Source organism: Gymnogyps californianus, unplaced genomic scaffold (genome assembly GCF_018139145.2).
Source record: "Gymnogyps californianus isolate 813 unplaced genomic scaffold, ASM1813914v2 HiC_scaffold_42, whole genome shotgun sequence".
NCBI classification, from domain to species: domain Eukaryota; kingdom Metazoa; phylum Chordata; class Aves; order Accipitriformes; family Cathartidae; genus Gymnogyps; species Gymnogyps californianus.
Window position 1 is genome coordinate 451,393 of NW_026114312.1, and position 18,186 is coordinate 469,578.

Here is an 18,186-nt window from a genome sequence, read left to right on the forward strand (position 1 = left end):
CTGCAACGTGAGACAAGATGCTATACAGGGCCATACAATGCAAGACAGTCTCAAATGGCAGTACAATTTCAAATATAGAGCAATACAATACAAAACCGATACAGAGCCAAACAATGCGGTACAAATTCAAATAGAGAGCAACACAACACAAGATGGTCCCAGACGGCAGTCGATACAAATACAGAGCGCTGCAATGAGACAAAACACGATACGGGGTTGTACAATGCAAGGCAGTCTCAGGTCTCAGCTGATACAAGTACAGAGCAATGCGATACAAAACCAAAGACGGAGCGATACAATGCAATACGACACAAAGCGCTGCAAAAGCGAGGCGGTCTCAGATGGCAGTCAAAACCGGTAGAGCGTTGCAATGCAATACAAACCCAGAACAACGGATGTGTGACAAGTCAGGCTTTAAGACCTAAGCCCGTAAGGACACAGGGATGAAATGCTGTAGGGGATCTCCACAGAAACACAACTTTCAAAGAGCAGAGCTGTCGTTCCGGCCCGGATCGCCTCCGCAAAGGCGACCGTCCGGCAACATCCATGATGCAAAACACCCTCAAGGCTCCCTTCACGAGACCCGAAGCGCTCGACAGGCCCTATGCGAAACCGACAAGGCATTAGAGACCCTACAGACGCCTACCGAGGTGCGTGACGAGTGCAGAGGCCGTGGGCCAGAACATAGAGACCTGCAAAAAGCACCGTATGAGACGGAACGCGCACGACGCAAATGACGCTAGGACACGGGCCGGAACATTCGCATCCTGCAGAACGGACCCCGGGCCCGCTATCCACCCCCAGACTTAACGGAGCCTAAATAGCCCTCTCTGCAACCCTGACATTAAACCTCCTTCTGCCCCCCCCCCACCCGCCGCTTTTGCCCCTTGACTTACCTTTCAGAGGACGGGATCCAGAATCCATCCTCATCAGGAGCACATCGTCTAACCGGGATGCTCCCGCATTCACCGGATTCCTCTTCATCACCCGCAACACAGAGCGCCGCCAGTCACCGACACGCCGGCCGGCGCCGACCTCTACCGCGACGACACCCTCCCCGCAAGTGCCACGCCGCTCCCAAAAAATCAGTTGTTGCGGCCAGCATCTCCCGTGGAAGCCAGAAAACCGGAGAGATAAAGCGCCCGTCGTAATCGGAAGCGATAACCCGCTCTGCGGTTCCCACCCTGCCGCTCCTCTCTCCTCCGCCGACTCGCCTCAAATCCTCAGCCGTTTGAGGAAAGCCTTCGCGGCACCGGCAAAACCAAAGACAAACGCTCGGCCGAGTTACCGTGAGCTCCTCGGAAATTTGAGCCGGAGCAGACCGCTTAACGAGTCTCTCGCCTTTTCTCGAACCGCTTGTGGCTGTGCAGCTTCGCCCCTCTGCAAAGGAGCACGGCCCCTGCCAAAAAAAGAGAAAAAAGTACATGCTGACATATCGCCCAAATCCTCCGCCCGCTCACGGCGCTTCCTCTCTCCCGCTCCTTTACCTCGGCCGCTCAGAGTCAGATTCTTCGGTCCTCTGTGCCGAGCCCTGCCCGCCCTCTGTAAATCTGAAACACAAAGTATGATTTTAGCTACATCAATAATACGACACCACAAAGAAGCGCTACTTCAGCACACCGGTCATCGCTCACCTTGCCAAAGTCCGCTCCGGTGCGGATATCCCGCTTCATACATCGATTTGCATCTAGAAAAGCATAAACTGAAAAAGCATAAGCCAGTCAGAACCGCCGACAGTTGTGCCGATCCTCCGACATCAGACGCCGGCCCGCCTTCACCCGGCGCTCTGCTCGCCTCTTCCGTCGTCCTTCGGCACGCGGCTCATCGCTCCGCATCGGAAAAACCCAAACAAACCGTGTAAAGCGAGTCACCCGGATGCTGACCGATAGCTTGGCGAGACAAAAGGTCCGTCTTCTTTTTGCGTGTGCCTTCTAACTACACCCGGGAATAAAAAAAAAAGGAAAAACCAAACCCCAGATATTGAGCCCCACATATACAAGCTAAGGCACATTCAAGATTCAACCCGCTCGACCGCCGCGCAAACTGCCGCTCCCAGAAGGCCAGAGTCTGACCTCCGGCACCTGCAAAACGCAATGAAAATAACTCTGTGGCAGCTGTCTACAGCTACTGGCCCAGAGATGAACCGTACGGTCTTTGTCAAAACAATTTGAGCAGATCAACATATTATCACAACACCGTGCCTTGCTACACCGCATTGCTACACCCCTGGGCAGGGCAGCTCCAACCCCGACGCAGACCGACACCGCACACAGACGCCACAAATAACGTGACCGTGAGACACGAGACAACCGCGAGCGAGAAGACCGACTGCCGTAGGGAAGATGTGGCCGACAGAGAAGCCCTACGGTGCCACGATGGCGCAGATGCTTTATAGCGGCCTCGAGAAAGAGAGGTGACCGCTGCGGCCTGCGAGAGAAAGCTACCATCAAAGCCAGAATGATGGATGCATAAGAAGCCAGGCTTTAAGACCTAAGACCGTTAAGAACATGGGAACGAAACCCTAGAAGACAACTCTGTACAAACAGAATTCTCAAGAGCAGCGCGCCACAAGCGCCACCTAGCTCACCACCTCGAGAGATGACCGCTCAAAAACATCTACGGCGCGACGCGTGCCAGACCGATCCACGCTTTAAGCTACAATTGCAAGACAAGAAGGCTCGATGGGTGCTATGCCAATGAGGCGATGCGCTCGGGACTCTCGGGAAGGCTACCGAGGTGCCTGCCGATCAAAGAGCTACAAAGACGTTAAGACCTGATAAAGGTATGGTATAAGACACAGAAGACAGACTACACAAACTACACAACACAGAGACAGGCTGGAACTGCCCTGCCCACCCTAGTCTTGTGCTGAAGAGTTCCTGGACGGCCCTCTCCCCTACGCTAACTTCAAAACCCCTCCCTGCAGTTCCCGACCTCGTCCCCTCCCCCTGGGGCCCGCTCCCCATCCCTGCTCCCTCAACTTAGCTTTCAGAGGGCCAGGGGTCTGAATCCATCCTCGACAAAAAAGTCACATCAGCTAGCCAGCATGTTCCTACAGTTGCCAAGCTCTTCATCATCTGCAATAAAACCAAAAGACAAAACAGTGCTGACAGCATCGCACCAGTCAACGCCGACCTCTTCCACAACACCTCCCTCCTCAAAAGGGCCGTAGCATTCCCCTTACCCTCATCGTAGCTTTTGGCTACTAAGATACTAAGACACACCAACGTACAATTGTGCTTGAGAAGTCACCGGCCCCGTGATCCTCCTTGCTAATACCCAGCTCACCTCAAATGCTCATCCAATTCCAATATAGACTCTTTTTCCCATTCCACCTACCCCTGACTCCACACCCCAGGCAGAGCAGCTCCAAGCCAAAACACACACATGCACAGACCGACACCACAAACAACGCAACTCAAAGATGAGAGAAAACTCTCAGCAAGAAGAACAACTCCCAGACGGGAGATGCTGTCAGTCAAGGAGACCTGCAAGGCTTCAACGGTGAGGCAGGGAGGCTCTACGGCAGCCCCAGAAAAAGAGTCTAACGTGATGGCCCGTTACAAGAAGTTGCTGTCAAAACTAAGATGATGGATGCGCAAGAAGCCCGGCTTCAAGACCTAAGAACGTGAGGACGCAGGGAAGAAGCCCCGGTCCGTGAAAGCGGATGGCTAGAGAACAGAGCTGCTGACACAGCCTGGAACAAGAGAGCAGAAGAGGACCGACCGGAAGCTGCCGAGAAGCAAGACCGATCCACACTTTACATTTGTTACGCAAGAAAAGCGGCGCCCGATTGGCACTATGCCAATGAGTACGGGCATTCGAGACCCTAGGGATGGCACCCGAGGCGCATGCCGCGCTCCTTGAGTGAAAAGAGGACATTGAGACCTGAGGAAGGTCTAAGACACAGAAGACAGACTACACAGACACCACAACAACACAGACACAGGCTGGAACTGCCCTGCCCTGCCACACTAGCGTCATGCGAGAAGTAACCTGCTTCCTTAGCTGCCCAAAAGGAACTGTTCCTGGACAGCCCTCTCCCCTACGCTAACTTCAAAACCCCTCCCTGCAGTTCCCAACCTCGTCCCCTCCCCCCGGGGCCCGCTCCCCATCCCTGCTCCCTCAACTTAGCTGTCAGAGGGCCGGGGGTCTGAATCCATCCTCAGCAAAAACCACATCAGCAAACCAACATATTCCCGCAGTTGCCAGGTTCCTCTTTGTCACCTGCCAAAAAAAAAGCCACCAGTACCAGCAGTAAGCATCGTGTCAGTCGACACAGACCTCTTCCACAACGCCCTCCTCCTCAAAAGCAACGTGGCCTTCCGCTCACCCGCTCACAGGAATTCCGTGTCGGACGCTGCGGCCATCGCTCTGCCCAAGATACCAAAGACAGAAAGCTACCGTTGCGCTCGAGGTCACCGCCCCCCCCCCCCCCCCCCCCCCCCCCCCCCCCTCCTGCAGACCAAAGAAAAAAGATAACACTAAAGACAGAAAGCTACCTTCGCGCTCGCAGCATGCGGCTTCGCCCTCCAAGCCTGCTTGCGGCACCTGAAAAAAAAACACAAAGAACAAAACGCACGTCCTGAGATACTGCCCAAAACCGCAGCCTGCCCATACTGATTCCCGTCTCCCGCTCCTTTACCTCGACCGCTCGCCTGCCCTGCCTCCGCTGTTTACAGGTCGGCACGTTCGAGGCTCGGGTACCGCCTATAAGGTGCACACAACAAGAGATGCTTACAACTTCACCAACACTACAACACCTGAAAAAAGTAACTCCTACTTCAGCCCGCTAGTCAAGGCTCATCTTGCCCGAGTCGGCTCCGGTGCTGATGTCCTGCTTCCCACCTTCAAAATGAAAAACCCAAAATCTATAAGCTAGTCATCTAGCCACCGGTCGCATCTTCCCTCCGATACCACGCACCGACCCGCCTTCTCACGGCGCTCTGCTCGCGTCTCCTCCGCCGCCTTTAGGCACGCGGCTCGTTCCTCTGCATCTGCAAAAGCAATATCGAACAAGTCACCGGATGCAGAGCGATAGCTTAACATTCCAGAGGTCTTGTTTCCATTTAGGAATACCATCTAGATTCTCACTAGAGCCTGCCATTAAAAAAAATCTGGTCATCCCCATGCGTCTGCATAGCGCTACAGAAATAACTCCCCTTGCCTGCTGCGTATATGGCTCCTTGCTCTGAAATGGACTGTACACCCTTTGCCTACAAAGTCTAAGCTTATCAACATGTTAGCCTTAGAATCTTATTGTTATTCTTTTGCTGACTATCACTGCTATGCCCCAGGCAGAGCAGCTCCAACCCAGACACAAACACGCACAGACCAACACTGCACACAAACAAGACAAATGGCATGACCCAGACACATAAAAAAAGCTCTAAGAATGACTCTTGGACAGAGACATAGTTCGGCAAGAAGACTAGGGGCCATGAGGAAGATTCTATGGCGGCCCGAGAAGAGTCAAATGCTGTGGCCCATGGCAAAAAGATATGGCCGCAACTGGGATGAAGCATGCGCAAGAAGCCTTGCTAAAAGACCTATACACCTAGGGATGCAGGGAAGAAGTCCCAGAACAGGTATCCACGAAAACGGACCACTCAAGATCAGAGCTGCTGACGCAGCCCAGAACGATGCCGCAAAGAGAGGACCGACCGGAAGCCTCTGAGAAGCAAGACCTATCCACGCTTTAAGCTTGCAACGCAAGAAAAGAAGCACCCGATTGGCACTAGGCCGATGAGTACGGGCATTCGAGACCCTAGGGATGGCACCCGAGGCGCATGCCGCGCTCCTTGAGTGAAAAGAGCAACGAGGACATCGAGACCCGAGGAAGGTCTAAGACACAGAAGACAGACTACACAGACACCACAACAACACAGACACAGGCTGGAACTGCCCTGCCCGGCACACACTAGCATCGTACCGAGAAGTAACCTGCTTCCTTTAGCTGCCCAAAAGGAACTGTTCCTGGACAGCCCTCTCCCCTACGCTAACTTCAAAACCCCTCCCTGCAGTTCCCAACCTCGTCCCCTCCCCCCGGGGCCCGCTCCCCATCCCTGCTCCCTCAACTTAGCTGTCAGAGGGCCGGGGGTCTGAATCCATCCTCGACAAAAAAAGCCACACCCATGTCAGCTAACTGGGAGGTTCCTACAGTCACCGTGTTCCTCTTCTTCATCTGCAAAAAAAAACCAAATAGTGCCAGCAGTAAGCATCACATCGATCAATGCCGGCCTCTTCCACAACACCCCCCTCCTCAAATGTGCTGTGGCATTCCGCTCACCTGCTCGTTCCAGAGTCGTACGCCACGGCCACCGTCGCTTGTGGCACCCAAGAGACCGAGAAAAAAAAAAAAGAGTTACTGTTGCGCTTGGGAGAAGTCACCAGCCCCGCGCTCCTCCTCGCTCCTACCCCAGCTCACCTCAACTGCACATCCAATTCCAAAGGCAGCCCGCACGGTGCCTGAAAACCAGAGAGAAACGCTTAACTGAGCTGCCATACAATACTGTGCTACTAGACACTGACCCGGCCCACAACCGCCTCACCTTAGACTGCTCATCAGCACGCGGCTTCGCCCCTCTGAGGCTGCGTACGGCACCTGAAAAAAAAATGAAGAAAAATGCACATGCTGAGATACTGCCTGAAACCACAGCCTGGCCGCAGCAACTCCTCTTACCCTCTCCTATACCTGGGCCGCTCGCCCGCCTGGCCTCCGTCGCTTTGGGCGGCCACGTTGAGGCTCGGGTCCCACCTGTGAAACACAAACAAACAATGCTTACAACTTCACCAACACTATGACACCTGAAAAACAACCGCTACTGCAGCCCACTAGACATTGCTCACCTTGCCCGAGTCGGCTCCGGTGCCGATATCCTGCTTTGCTCATCGCTTCACACCTTCAAAAAAAAAAAAAAAACACCCCACACCACAACAGACCACGCACCATAATGTAGTCATATAGCCACCAGTCCCACCTTCCCTCCAACACCACATGCCGACCTACCTTGCTCACGGCGCTCAACTCTCCTCCATCGCTCTTTGGTGCGTATCTTGTCCCTCTGCATCTGAAAAAAAAATTATTAAACAAGTCACCCAGATGCCAATCAGTAGCTTAACAGTTCCAGAGGTCTTGTTTCTATTTAGGAATACCATCTAGAGTCCAGCTACAGCTTGCCATTAAAAAAAAAAAAAAAAACACAGACCAAACTTTAAGCCCCACACATACCAGCCTTCACACCTTTGAGATTCAGTCTGCTTCCCTACCGCTGAACAGCCCCTCCCAGAAGGCTCCAATCGTCTCCATAAAACGCTACTGAAATGACTGTCCACGCAGTCTGCCGGCAGCTACTCCATCCGAGATGACTGTACAAGCCTTGCCTACATGGTTGAGGCATATCAACATATTAACCGTAGACTCTTTTCGCTATTCCACCTACCCCTGACTCCACACCCCTGGGCAGAGCAGCTCCGAGCCAAACACGCACACGCACATACCGACACTACGCAGAACGCTACAAACAATGCGATTCAAAGACGAGAGAAAACTCTCAGCAAGAAGAATGACTCCCAGACAGGAAACTCTGTTGGGCACAAAGACCTACAGGGGTGCAACAGTGAGGCGAGGAGACTCTATGGCAGGCCCAGAAAAAGAGTTGAACATAATGGCCCGTTAAAAGAAGTTACTGGCAAAACAGAGATGATGGATGCGCAAGCAGCCTGGCTTCAAGACCTAAGAACGTGAGGACGCAGGGAAGTCGTCCCAGTCCGTGACAATGGATGGCTAGAGAACAGAGCTGCTGACACAGCCCGGAACGACGCCGCAAAGAGAGGACCGACCGGAAGCTTCCAAAGACGATCCGCGCTTTAAGCTTGCAACGCAAGAAAAGAAGCACCCGATTGGCACTAGGCCGATGAGTACGGGCATTCGAGACCCTAGGGATGGCACCCGAGGCGCATGCCGCGCTCCTTGAGTGAAAAGAGCAACGAGGACATCGAGACCCGAGGAAGGTCTAAGACACAGAAGACAGACTACACAGACACCACAACAACACAGACACAGGCTGGAACTGCCCTGCCCTGCCCACACTAGCATCGTACCGAGAAGTAACCTGCTTCCTTTAGCTGCCCAAAAGGAACTGTTCCTGGACAGCCCTCTCCCCTACGCTAACTTCAAAACCCCTCCCTGCAGTTCCCAACCTCGTCCCCTCCCCCCGGGGCCCGCTCCCCATCCCTGCTCCCTCAACTTAGCTGTCAGAGGGCCGGGGGTCTGAATCCATCCTCAGCAAAAACCACATCAGCAAACCAACATATTCCCGCAGTTGCCAGGTTCCTCTTTGTCACCTGCCAAAAAAAAAGCCACCAGTACCAGCAGTAAGCATCGTGTCAGTCGACACAGACCTCTTCCACAACGCCCTCCTCCTCAAAAGCAACGTGGCCTTCCGCTCACCCGCTTCACAGGAATTCCGGTGTCGGACGCTGCAGCCGTCATCGCTTCTGCCGCCGAAGATACCTAAAGACAGAAAGCTACCGTTGCGCTTGCATTGGCATGCGGCTTCGCCCTTCCAAGCCTGCTTGCGGCACCTGAAAAAAAAACCACAAAGAACAAAAACGCACGTCCTGAGATACTGCCCAAAACCGCAGCCTGCCCATACTGATTCCCGTCTCCCGCTCCTTTACCTCGACCGCTCGCCTGCCCTGCCTCCGCTGTTTACAGGTCGGCACGTTCAGGCTCGGGTACCGCCTATAAGGTGCACACAACAAGAGATGCTTACAACTTCACCAACACTACAACACCTGAAAAAAGTAACTCCTACTTCAGCCCGCTAGTCAAGGCTCATCTTGCCCGAGTCGGCTCCGGTGCTGATGTCCTGCTTCCCACCTTCAAAATGAAAAACCCAAAACCTATAAGCTAGTCATCTAGCCACCGGTCGCATCTTCCCTCCGATACCACGCACCGACCCGCCTTCTCACGGCGCTCTGCTCGCGTCTCCTCCGCCGCCCTTTAGGCACGCGGCTCGTTCCTCTGCATCTGCAAAAGCAATATCGAACAAGTCACCCGGATGCAGAGCGATAGCTTAACAATTCCAGAGGTCTTGTTTCCATTTAGGTATACCATCTAGATTCTCACTAGAGCCTGCCATTAAAAAAATCTGGTCATCCCCCATGCGTCTGCATAGCGCTACAGAAATAACTCCCCTTGCCTGCTGCGTATATGGCTCCTTGCTCTGAAATGGACTGTACACCCTTTGCCTACAAAGTCTAAGCTTATCAACATGTTAGCCTTAGAATCTTATTGTTATTCTTTTGCTGACTATCACTGCTATGCCCCCAGGCAGAGCAGCTCCAACCCAGACACAAACACGCACAGACCAACACTGCACACAAACAAGACAAATGGCATGACCCAGACACATAAAAACAAGCTCTAAGAATGACTCTTGGACCAGAGACATAGTTCGGCAAGAAGACTAGGGGGCCATGAGGAAGATTCTATGGCGGCCCGAGAAGAGTCAAATGCTGTGGCCCATGGCAAAAAGATATGGCCGCAACTGGGATGAAGCATGCACAAGAAGCCTTGCTAAAAGACCTATACACCTAGGGATGCAGGGAAGAAGTCCCAGAACAGGTGTCCGTGAAAACGGACCACTCAAGATCAGAGCTGCTGACGCAGCCCAGAACGATGCCGCAAAGAGAGGACCGACCGGAAGCCTCTGAGAAGCAAGACCTATCCACGCTTTAAGCTTGCAACGCAAGAAAAGAAGCACCCGATTGGCACTAGGCCGATGAGTACGGGCATTCGAGACCCTAGGGATGGCACCCGAGGCGCATGCCGCGCTCCTTGAGAGCAAAGAGCAACGAGGACATCGAGACCCAAGAAAGGTCTAAGACACAGAAGACAGACTATACAAACACCACAACAACACAGACACAGGCTGGAACTGCCCTGCCCGGCACACACTAGTCTTGTGCTGAAAAGTAACCCGCCCAAAAGGTACTGTTCCTGGACAGCCCTCTCCCCTACGCTAACTTCAAAACCCCTCCCTGCAGTTCCCAACCTCGTCCCCTCCCCCCGGGGCCCGCTCCCCATCCCTGCTCCCTCAACTTAGCTGTCAGAGGGCCAGGGGTCTGAATCCATCCTCAACAAAAACCACATCAGCGAACCAGGACATTCCTGCAGTTGCCAGGCTCCTCTTCGTCACCTGCCAAAAAAACAAACACAAACCAGTGCCAGCAGTAAGCATCCTGTCGGTCGACACAGACCTCTTCCACAACGCCCTCCTCCTCAAAAGCAACATGGCCTTCCGCTCACCTGCTCCGCAGGAATTCCAGTGTCGGACACTGCGGCCGTCATCGCTCGTGCCACCTAAGATACCAAGAGACAGAAAACTACCGTTGCGCTCGTGAGAAGTCACCGCCCCGGGCTCCTCCTCGCCGCTACCCCAGCTCTCCTCAAACGCTCATCCAATTCCAAAGGCTGTCCGCAGGGTGCCTGCAAAACCAAAGAGAAGTGAACTCCTGACATTTACAGTTTATGAGGGGCCTGCCACAAGCTGCAAAGGTTCTAGGGACAAGACAGCATTCTGCAGGCGATCGGGAACAGCAATGAGCCGTGCCATACCCTGAAAGACACTACGCCTTATGTCCCTGCTGCTTTCTCGAAAAATACCAAAGCTTCATATACAGATGCAGACAAGATGCTCACCCTAACCCCTGCCAGATAATCTCACCATCAGCCCTGTTAAGAGAGATGATATCAGCAACTTACGCAGCATACAGCAAAGCTGGTGAAGAAAACGAGGTTCCATCTTGAATAAAGCCAGGAATTCCAGGAAGATGCAATGCACCTAGAATAAAGAAAAAATGCATCCTATTAAACCATCATGCCACCCCTGAACACTCAAAACAAAATTACTGACCTGAAACAAAAGCAGCTGCATACAAGTGTACTTTCCATTATACATGCTGCTGAACCTTGACCAGTCCTGAAGTTCCTACCTCAAACAGACACCTCCGGTTCTCTAAACATCAAAATGCATCTGCCCAAACAGCTTAGCCAGCTCAAAAGCTGCAAAGGACTGAAGGAACAGCAGAGCACCAGCACCAAAGAAGCCCAGGAGCAGAATGAGCTCGTACAGCAGGGCCTGTGGCTCATATACCCCGGGCCCCGCCCACCACCCTTCCCACAATCCCCTGGGAAAGGGGAGGGGTGAACCACCAGAAGGCATAAAGGCGGCCGGAGGAGCAGCAGGGAGTTTTCTCATCTGCCTTCAGTTCACGGCGTGCAAAGTGCCGAGCAGAGAAAGCGACCCTTACTGGAAATGACAATACCTGCTCTTTTACTGCAACTACATCTACACTGCATCAACAACGTGACTGGGTAGGTAACTAAACAATTTCAAATTACTTTTCTTAATCTTTAGATGGAAAAAGATAGATGTCCTACTAAGCTCTGTAAGAAAGTACTTCGTTAAATACAATAATGGTATTATTATGAAAAATCATGTGCTTTAGTTTCCTATTAAAAACCCAAAATGCTATGGGTTTACACTTAATTTCTAGCAAGACCATGCATACTACCTAACTTCTACCAGAACTGCCTTCTGGATAGGACCGAATGACAAAGCAGAATTAGGTCACGTAAGACTCCCTTCTCAACAATATCTCCGGTTGCAAAGTAAATTATTTACTGTAAATCGCCGATGATTCAGGGTCACCTCAACGGTCTCTCCGAATGACTACCTTAAGAGAACTAGGTGAGTCCCAAAGGACAGAAAACACCAAAAAACCATGGAAAAACAAGAAATGTATCAGACACTGTATGAAGCAGCCTAATTAACACCTAAGTAGCTAGAACAAAAACAAATTGCAAAACAGAACAAAAACCACCACGGGAGATGTGTTGATAAAAATAGATGAAGGCCATTGCCTTCTCTGAAAAACCTCAAGAGGAGATCTGAGCTGACGATAGACATCTTTGGGGTACCAGCTACCAAATAGAAACCTACTATAAGGCAGAAAACAAAAAGACTGCTCCGGAGCACAAAGATGGCTTTGGAAAAGGTTCTGACAGAACAAGAGGCATCGTCACAGGGATTAGAGAGATCCCGAAGGGGCCAGAGAGACCAAAGAAGTCTCAGGGATGCAATGAGCTCAAAAGGGAATTGAACAAAGTACAGGTGTCCTCAGGGGACCGGAGACCGAATGGAGGTGCACCAAAGGGATGAGAGGACAGAAAGACCGACCGGGGCAATAGATGCGGACTCAGGAAGGGTTCTGAGGGGAAGAGAGGGGTGCAAAGTGCCTTCCCGAGCTAAAACGGGGCTCTAGGGCATAGGGGATCTCTCACGAGAGCTCGGCAAAGGGAGCGGAGGAGTCCCGAGGGGGCCTGAGAGACCAAAGAAGCCTCAGAGGTAACAATGAGGAACTCTGAAGGGGATTTCAACAAAGTACAGATGTCATTGGGGGCCAGGGGCTGAACGAAGGCATCCTAAATGGCAAAGAGTAAGATAAGAGCACAAAAAAATAAAATCGAAAGGGAGCTAAAGCGCTGCTGGAGTGCTGTGGAGTACAAGAAAGGACTCAGATGACATTGTTATAGAGAGTAGAGGAATTAGGAGGGGGCAGGGTAAGAAAAGAAGTCTTGGAGACACAGCGAGGGCCTTGGAGTCTCAGGAGGGTGTCTAGGCAAACTACAGATGACTGAATGGGAGAGGAACCGAACAGAGACACCCCGATGGCAGAGAGAAAGACAAAGGAGCACTGCGTAGCAAAGAAAGAAGGGATGCTTTCATGGAACAAGAGAGATAGAAGGGGAGATAAAGTGCTCCAAGGTGCTGTGGAGACCGAGGAGGGTCTCGGGAGGCGTTGCGACTGTGAGGAGAGGGGTGTTGAGGGGGGCTGACGGACAAAAGAAGGCTTAGGGACGACAAGGAGGAACTCGGGTGATCATCCGAGCAGAGTACAGAGGGTCTCGGGTGACCGGGGACTGAACACGGGAATCCTGGATAGTGTAGAGGAACAAATGAGTGTTCTGTGGCTCAAAGATGGCCCCACCTGAAGTGCTACAAGATGGGTGTGCAGCATGAGAAAGGTCTCAGGAGGCATTGCGACCGGGAGAAGAAATGTCCCGAGGGAGCCAGAGAGACAGAAAAAGGATTGGAGACACGGCGATTAAATCCAGAGGGGATCTGCACCGAGTAAACATGTCATCAGAGGGCCAGGGAACAAATAGAGGCACGGCTAGAGGGAAGAGAGGACAGAATGACTGGGCTGGGTCACAGATATGGACTCGGGAAGTCCTCTGAGGGAACGAGAGGGATGTGAGGTCTGCTGCAAAGCTAAAAGTGTGCTAAGGGCAACCTCGAAGGCATCGATAGGCATCGTGACACCATTAGAGGGGTCCCGGTTGGGCCAAAGACAACAAAGGCGGCTCAGGGACACAAGGAAGAAGTCCGGAGGGGATTTGAACAGAGTACAGGTGTCGTCAGGAGGCCGGGGACCAAATGGAGGCACCCTAGATGGCAGAGCGCTCTGAGGCACAAACAAAGCCCACAGATGGGTTTCTGAGGGACCACGAGAGGATCAAAGTCCGCTACAGAGCTCAGACAGGGCTGTGGTACACAAAGAAGGTGTCTGTGGAGGCACGGTGGCTGGGAGCAGAGGGGTCGTGAAAGGCTCAGAGGGATAAGACAGATTGAAAGGGAGGCAGTGTCACCAAAGTGCTGTGGAGCGCAAGGAAGGTCTCGGGAGGCATCCTAGCTGGCATAGAGAAGAAAAAGAATGCTCTTATTTGGGAACGGAGATCTTGGGAGAGGTGCAATTGTGACAAAATGAGCCCAAAGGAGGCTTACGGAGCCAAAAGTGTGCTGCAGGGAACATCGAAGACCTCGGGAGGCATCATGACAGTAGCAGAGGGGTTCTGAGAGGGACAGACAGAAGAAGGCTCGAGGTCATGATGTGTCCTCAGGGGACCAGGGACTGCACAGAGGTATCCTAGCTAGCATAGAGGACAACAAGAGCGTCCCGGAGATGAAAGGTGGCCTCAGGAAAGGTTCTTGGGGATGGAGAAGGGCGCAAAGTGCGCTACAGAGCCAAGAGAGGGCTGTGGGGCACGAGGATGGCGTCGGGAGGCACGATGACGGCAGCAGAAGGGGTGCTGAGAGTGAGAGACAGAAGGCGGCTCTGGGACACAATGCAAAACTGAAGAAGGTGTCCAGCAATGTACAGATGTCCTCAGGGGACGAGCGACTGAATCGAGGCATCCTAGATGGCATAGAGAAGAAAAAGAATGCGCTTATTTGGAACGGAGATCTTGGGAGAGGTGCGATTGCAACAAAACGAGTCCAAAGGGGGCTCACGGAGCTAAAAGTGTGCTGCAGGGAACATCTAAGACCTCGGAGGCATCGTGACAGTAGCAGAGGGGTTCTGAGAGGGACAGACAAAAGAAGGCTCGAGGACATGATGAAGAAGTCCAGAGGGATTTGAACAGACTACGATGTCCTCAGGGGACCAGGGACTGCACAGAGGTAGCCTCGCTAGCATAGAGGACAACAAGAGCATCCCGGAGATGAAAGGTGGCATCAGGAAAGGTTCTCGGGGAGGGAGAAGGGCGCAAAGTGCGCTACAGAGCCAAGAGAGGGCTGTGGGGCACGAGGATGGCCTCGGGAGGCACGATGATGGCAGCAGAGGGGTGCTGAGAGTGAAAGAGAGAGAGAAGGCGGCTGTGGGACACAATGCAAAACTGAAGAAGGTGTCCCGCAATGTACAGATGTCCTCAGGGGACGAGCGACTGAATCGAGGCATCCTAGATGGCAGTGAACAAGGCAAGAGAGCTCTGGGGCACAGAGCAAGCCTGAGGAAGGGTTCCGTCTGAATGAGAGAGATACAAAGAGGGCGGCAGAGCTCCAGGGGTGCCATGGGCCACGAGCATAGTCCCAGGAGGCATCGTGATGAGAACGAGAGGGCCCCGGGGGGGACAGAGACCAACAAAGTATTGCTGACACAATGAGGTGCTCGGAAGGGGATCTGAACAGAGTACAGACGTCCTCAGGGGACTGGGGACTGAACGGAGGCATCCGACATGGCGGAGGGGAAGGCAAGTGTGCTCTGGGGCACAGTGAAGGCCCGAGGAAGAGTTGTGTCTGAATAAGAAAGATACAAAGCCTGCTGCAGAACTAAAGGATGGTCATGGAACACAAGCACGCTCGCAGGAAGCATCGTAACAGAAATAGAGGGGCGCTGAGGTGGCCAGAGAGACAGATGGTGGCACGAGGTCCATCAAAGGTACTCGGGAGGGGATTTGAACAGAGCATAGATGTTGTGAGGGAGACGCTGACCCACTGGAGGCAAGCGACATGGAGGAGAGGACAAAAAGACCGCTCTGAGGACGAGGAGATGTTCTGACAGACCGAGAGGGGTACAAATTACGCTCCAGAGATAAAAGCGTGCCGAGGAGACCCTCTAAAGCCTCGGGATGAACCGAGGGAAAAAGGAAAAAAATAAGACGCAAAGAAAACTTAAAAAGCAACAGGGTACGTGACAAACAACAAAGAATTAAAAAAGAGGGATAGACAGCTTGATAAAAGTAGACATAGAAAGAAAATTTTAAAAGCAAAAGTGTACAAGGCAGAGGAGGAAAAAATTATTAAAAAATAGGGACAGAAAACTAGATAAAAGTAGACATAGGGAAAAAATGAAAAATGAAGGCATTAAAGGAGAAAAAAACTAAAAAATAGGGACAACAAACTAAATAAACAGAGTCATAGAAAGAAAATTGAAAAATAAAGACAGTGAACTGGATAAAAGTAGATATGGAAAAAAATTTGAAAGCAATGTGACACAGGACACAGGAAATAATAAAAAATAGGGTTAGTCATCTTGATAAAAGTGAACATAGAGAGAAAATGTTTAAAGTGACAACATAGAGGACAGATAGGAAAAAAGTAAATAATAGAGATAGAAAAATGCATAAATGTGAAGATAGAAACAAAAATTCACACATGAAAACATTGAGAGGAAAAAATTTGAAAACAGCGAAGAAACCTGAATAGAGGGAGACATAGAAAGAAAATTTTTAAAGCGACTGGGTACAGGACAGACTAGAATGAATTAAAAACTAAAGACGGCAAACTGGGTAAAAATAGATGAGGAAAGAAAATTTAAAAGCGATGGGGTACAGGACAGACAGGAAAAGTTTAAAAAATAGAACGGAAATTTAGAAGCGACGGGGCACAGGACAGAGAGGAAAAAATTAAAAAATAAAGATAGTGAACTGGCTAAAAGTAGACATAGAAAGAAAATTTTAAAAGCGACAGGGTACGTGACAGACAGGAAATAAAAAATAGCAAGGCAGCTTCATAACAGTAGACATAGCATTGAGGTTTTACCCCGGCTGACAACTAAGCACCATACAGCTGCTTGCTCACTCCCTCACAGTGGGATGGGGGGAGAACTGGAAGGGTAAATGTGAGAAAGAAGCTCATAAGTTGACATAAAAACAGTTTAATAATTAATAAGAAATTTAAAAAAAAAAAAGGCGGGTGGGAACCAACAAAGAGAGAGGAAAATAAAACCCAAGAAAAACAAGCGGTGCAAATGAAAACAATTGCTCACCACCGACCACCCGATGACCACCCAGTTCTGAGCAACCCCCACCAACGACAACAACCTCCACCCCCAGTTTTATTGCTGAGCGTGATGTCATATGGTCTGGAATATCCCTTTGGGCAGTTGGGGTCAGCTGTCCCGGCTGTGTCCCCTCCCATCTCCTTGCGCACCCCCAGCCTGCTCGCTGGCGGGGCAGGGTGAGGAGCAGAAAAGCCCTTGGCGCTGTGCGAGCGCTGCTCAGCGATAACTAACACATCCCTGTGTTATCAACACTGTTTTCAGCACAAATCCAAAATGTAGCCCCGTACCAGCTACTATGAAGAAAACTAACTCTATCCCATCCAAAACCACACGCAGAAATAAAATTTTAAAAGTGAAGTGGTACAGGAAACACAAGAAACAATTAAAAAATGGGGACAGAAAAGTAGATAAATGGAGACATAGAAAGAAAATTTAAAAGGGGTGGGGTACAGGAAGAAAGAGAAGGAAAACAATAAAAAAATAGGGACAGCAAACAATAAATGTTGACATAGCAAATGTAATAAGCGATGGCATTTAGGAAAGACGAGAAAAAAATTAAAAATAAGGATAAGGTAAAAAATAGAGACACACATGGAAATATAATCTTAAAAGTGACAGGGCACATGACAGGAATAAATTAAAAAATATGAACAGAGAGTTTCATAAAAGTAGACATAGAATGAAAATTGAAAAAGCAAAAGGGTTCAGGACAGACAGGAAAAAAATAAAAAATAAAGACAGTGAATTGGTTAAAGGAGACACAGAAAGAAAATGTGACAAAGTGGATAAATATCTCCAAAGTGGATAAACTTAGACATAGCAAGAAAATTGGAGCGACAGGGTACAGGACAGACAGGAGAGAATTAGAAAATGAAGACAGTGAACTGGATAAAAGTAGCCATAGAAGCAAAATTTAAAATTGACGGAGTATAGTATAGACAGGAAAAAATTTAAAAGAGGAGGACAGGAAACTAAATAAATGGAGGCATAGAAAGAAAAATTTTAAAGCAACTGGGTACAGGACAGAGAGAGAGAGAGAGAGAGGAAGTAATAAATAGGGACAGGGAATCGGATAGAGGGAGACAGAAATGTTAAAAAGGGACAGGCTACAAGAAACACAGGAAAGAATTAAAAAATAGGAACAGGGATGAGAACAGAAGGAAACATTGAAAGAAAATATAAAAAGTGACAGGGTATAAGGAAGAAAGGGAGGAATTAAAATTTAGGGAAAAGAAGCGGGATAAAGGGAATTGTTGAAAGAGAAATTAAATAGCGATGGGGTACAAGAAATATAGGGAGGAATTAAACAATCCAGAAAAGGAGGCTGATAGAGGGTGACATAGAAGGAATTTTAAAAAGCAACTGAGTACAAGAAATATAGACAAGAATTAAAACACAGGGACAGGGAGGTGGATAGAGGAAAATGTAGAAAGAAAATTTAAACAGTGATCGGGTACAGGAAAAACAGGCATATTAAAAGAACAGGGACAGGGAGATGGATAGAAGGAACCATAATAAGAAAATTGTCAAAGCAACGGGGTACAAGAAACACAG

General features: G+C 50.5%; 1 long non-coding RNA gene across 1 annotated transcript; it reads right to left on the reverse strand.

The window, feature by feature from the left end:
- Positions 1-594: 594 nt before the first annotated feature.
- On the reverse strand, positions 595-1,941 carry LOC127028768 (uncharacterized). Its single transcript, XR_007768059.1, has 4 exons — positions 1,635-1,941; positions 1,488-1,550; positions 897-1,399; positions 595-692 (listed from the first exon to the last, which is right to left on the reverse strand). It is a non-coding gene; the product is annotated as an uncharacterized LOC127028768 (long non-coding RNA).
- Between the last annotated feature and the right edge of the window lie 16,245 nt (positions 1,942-18,186).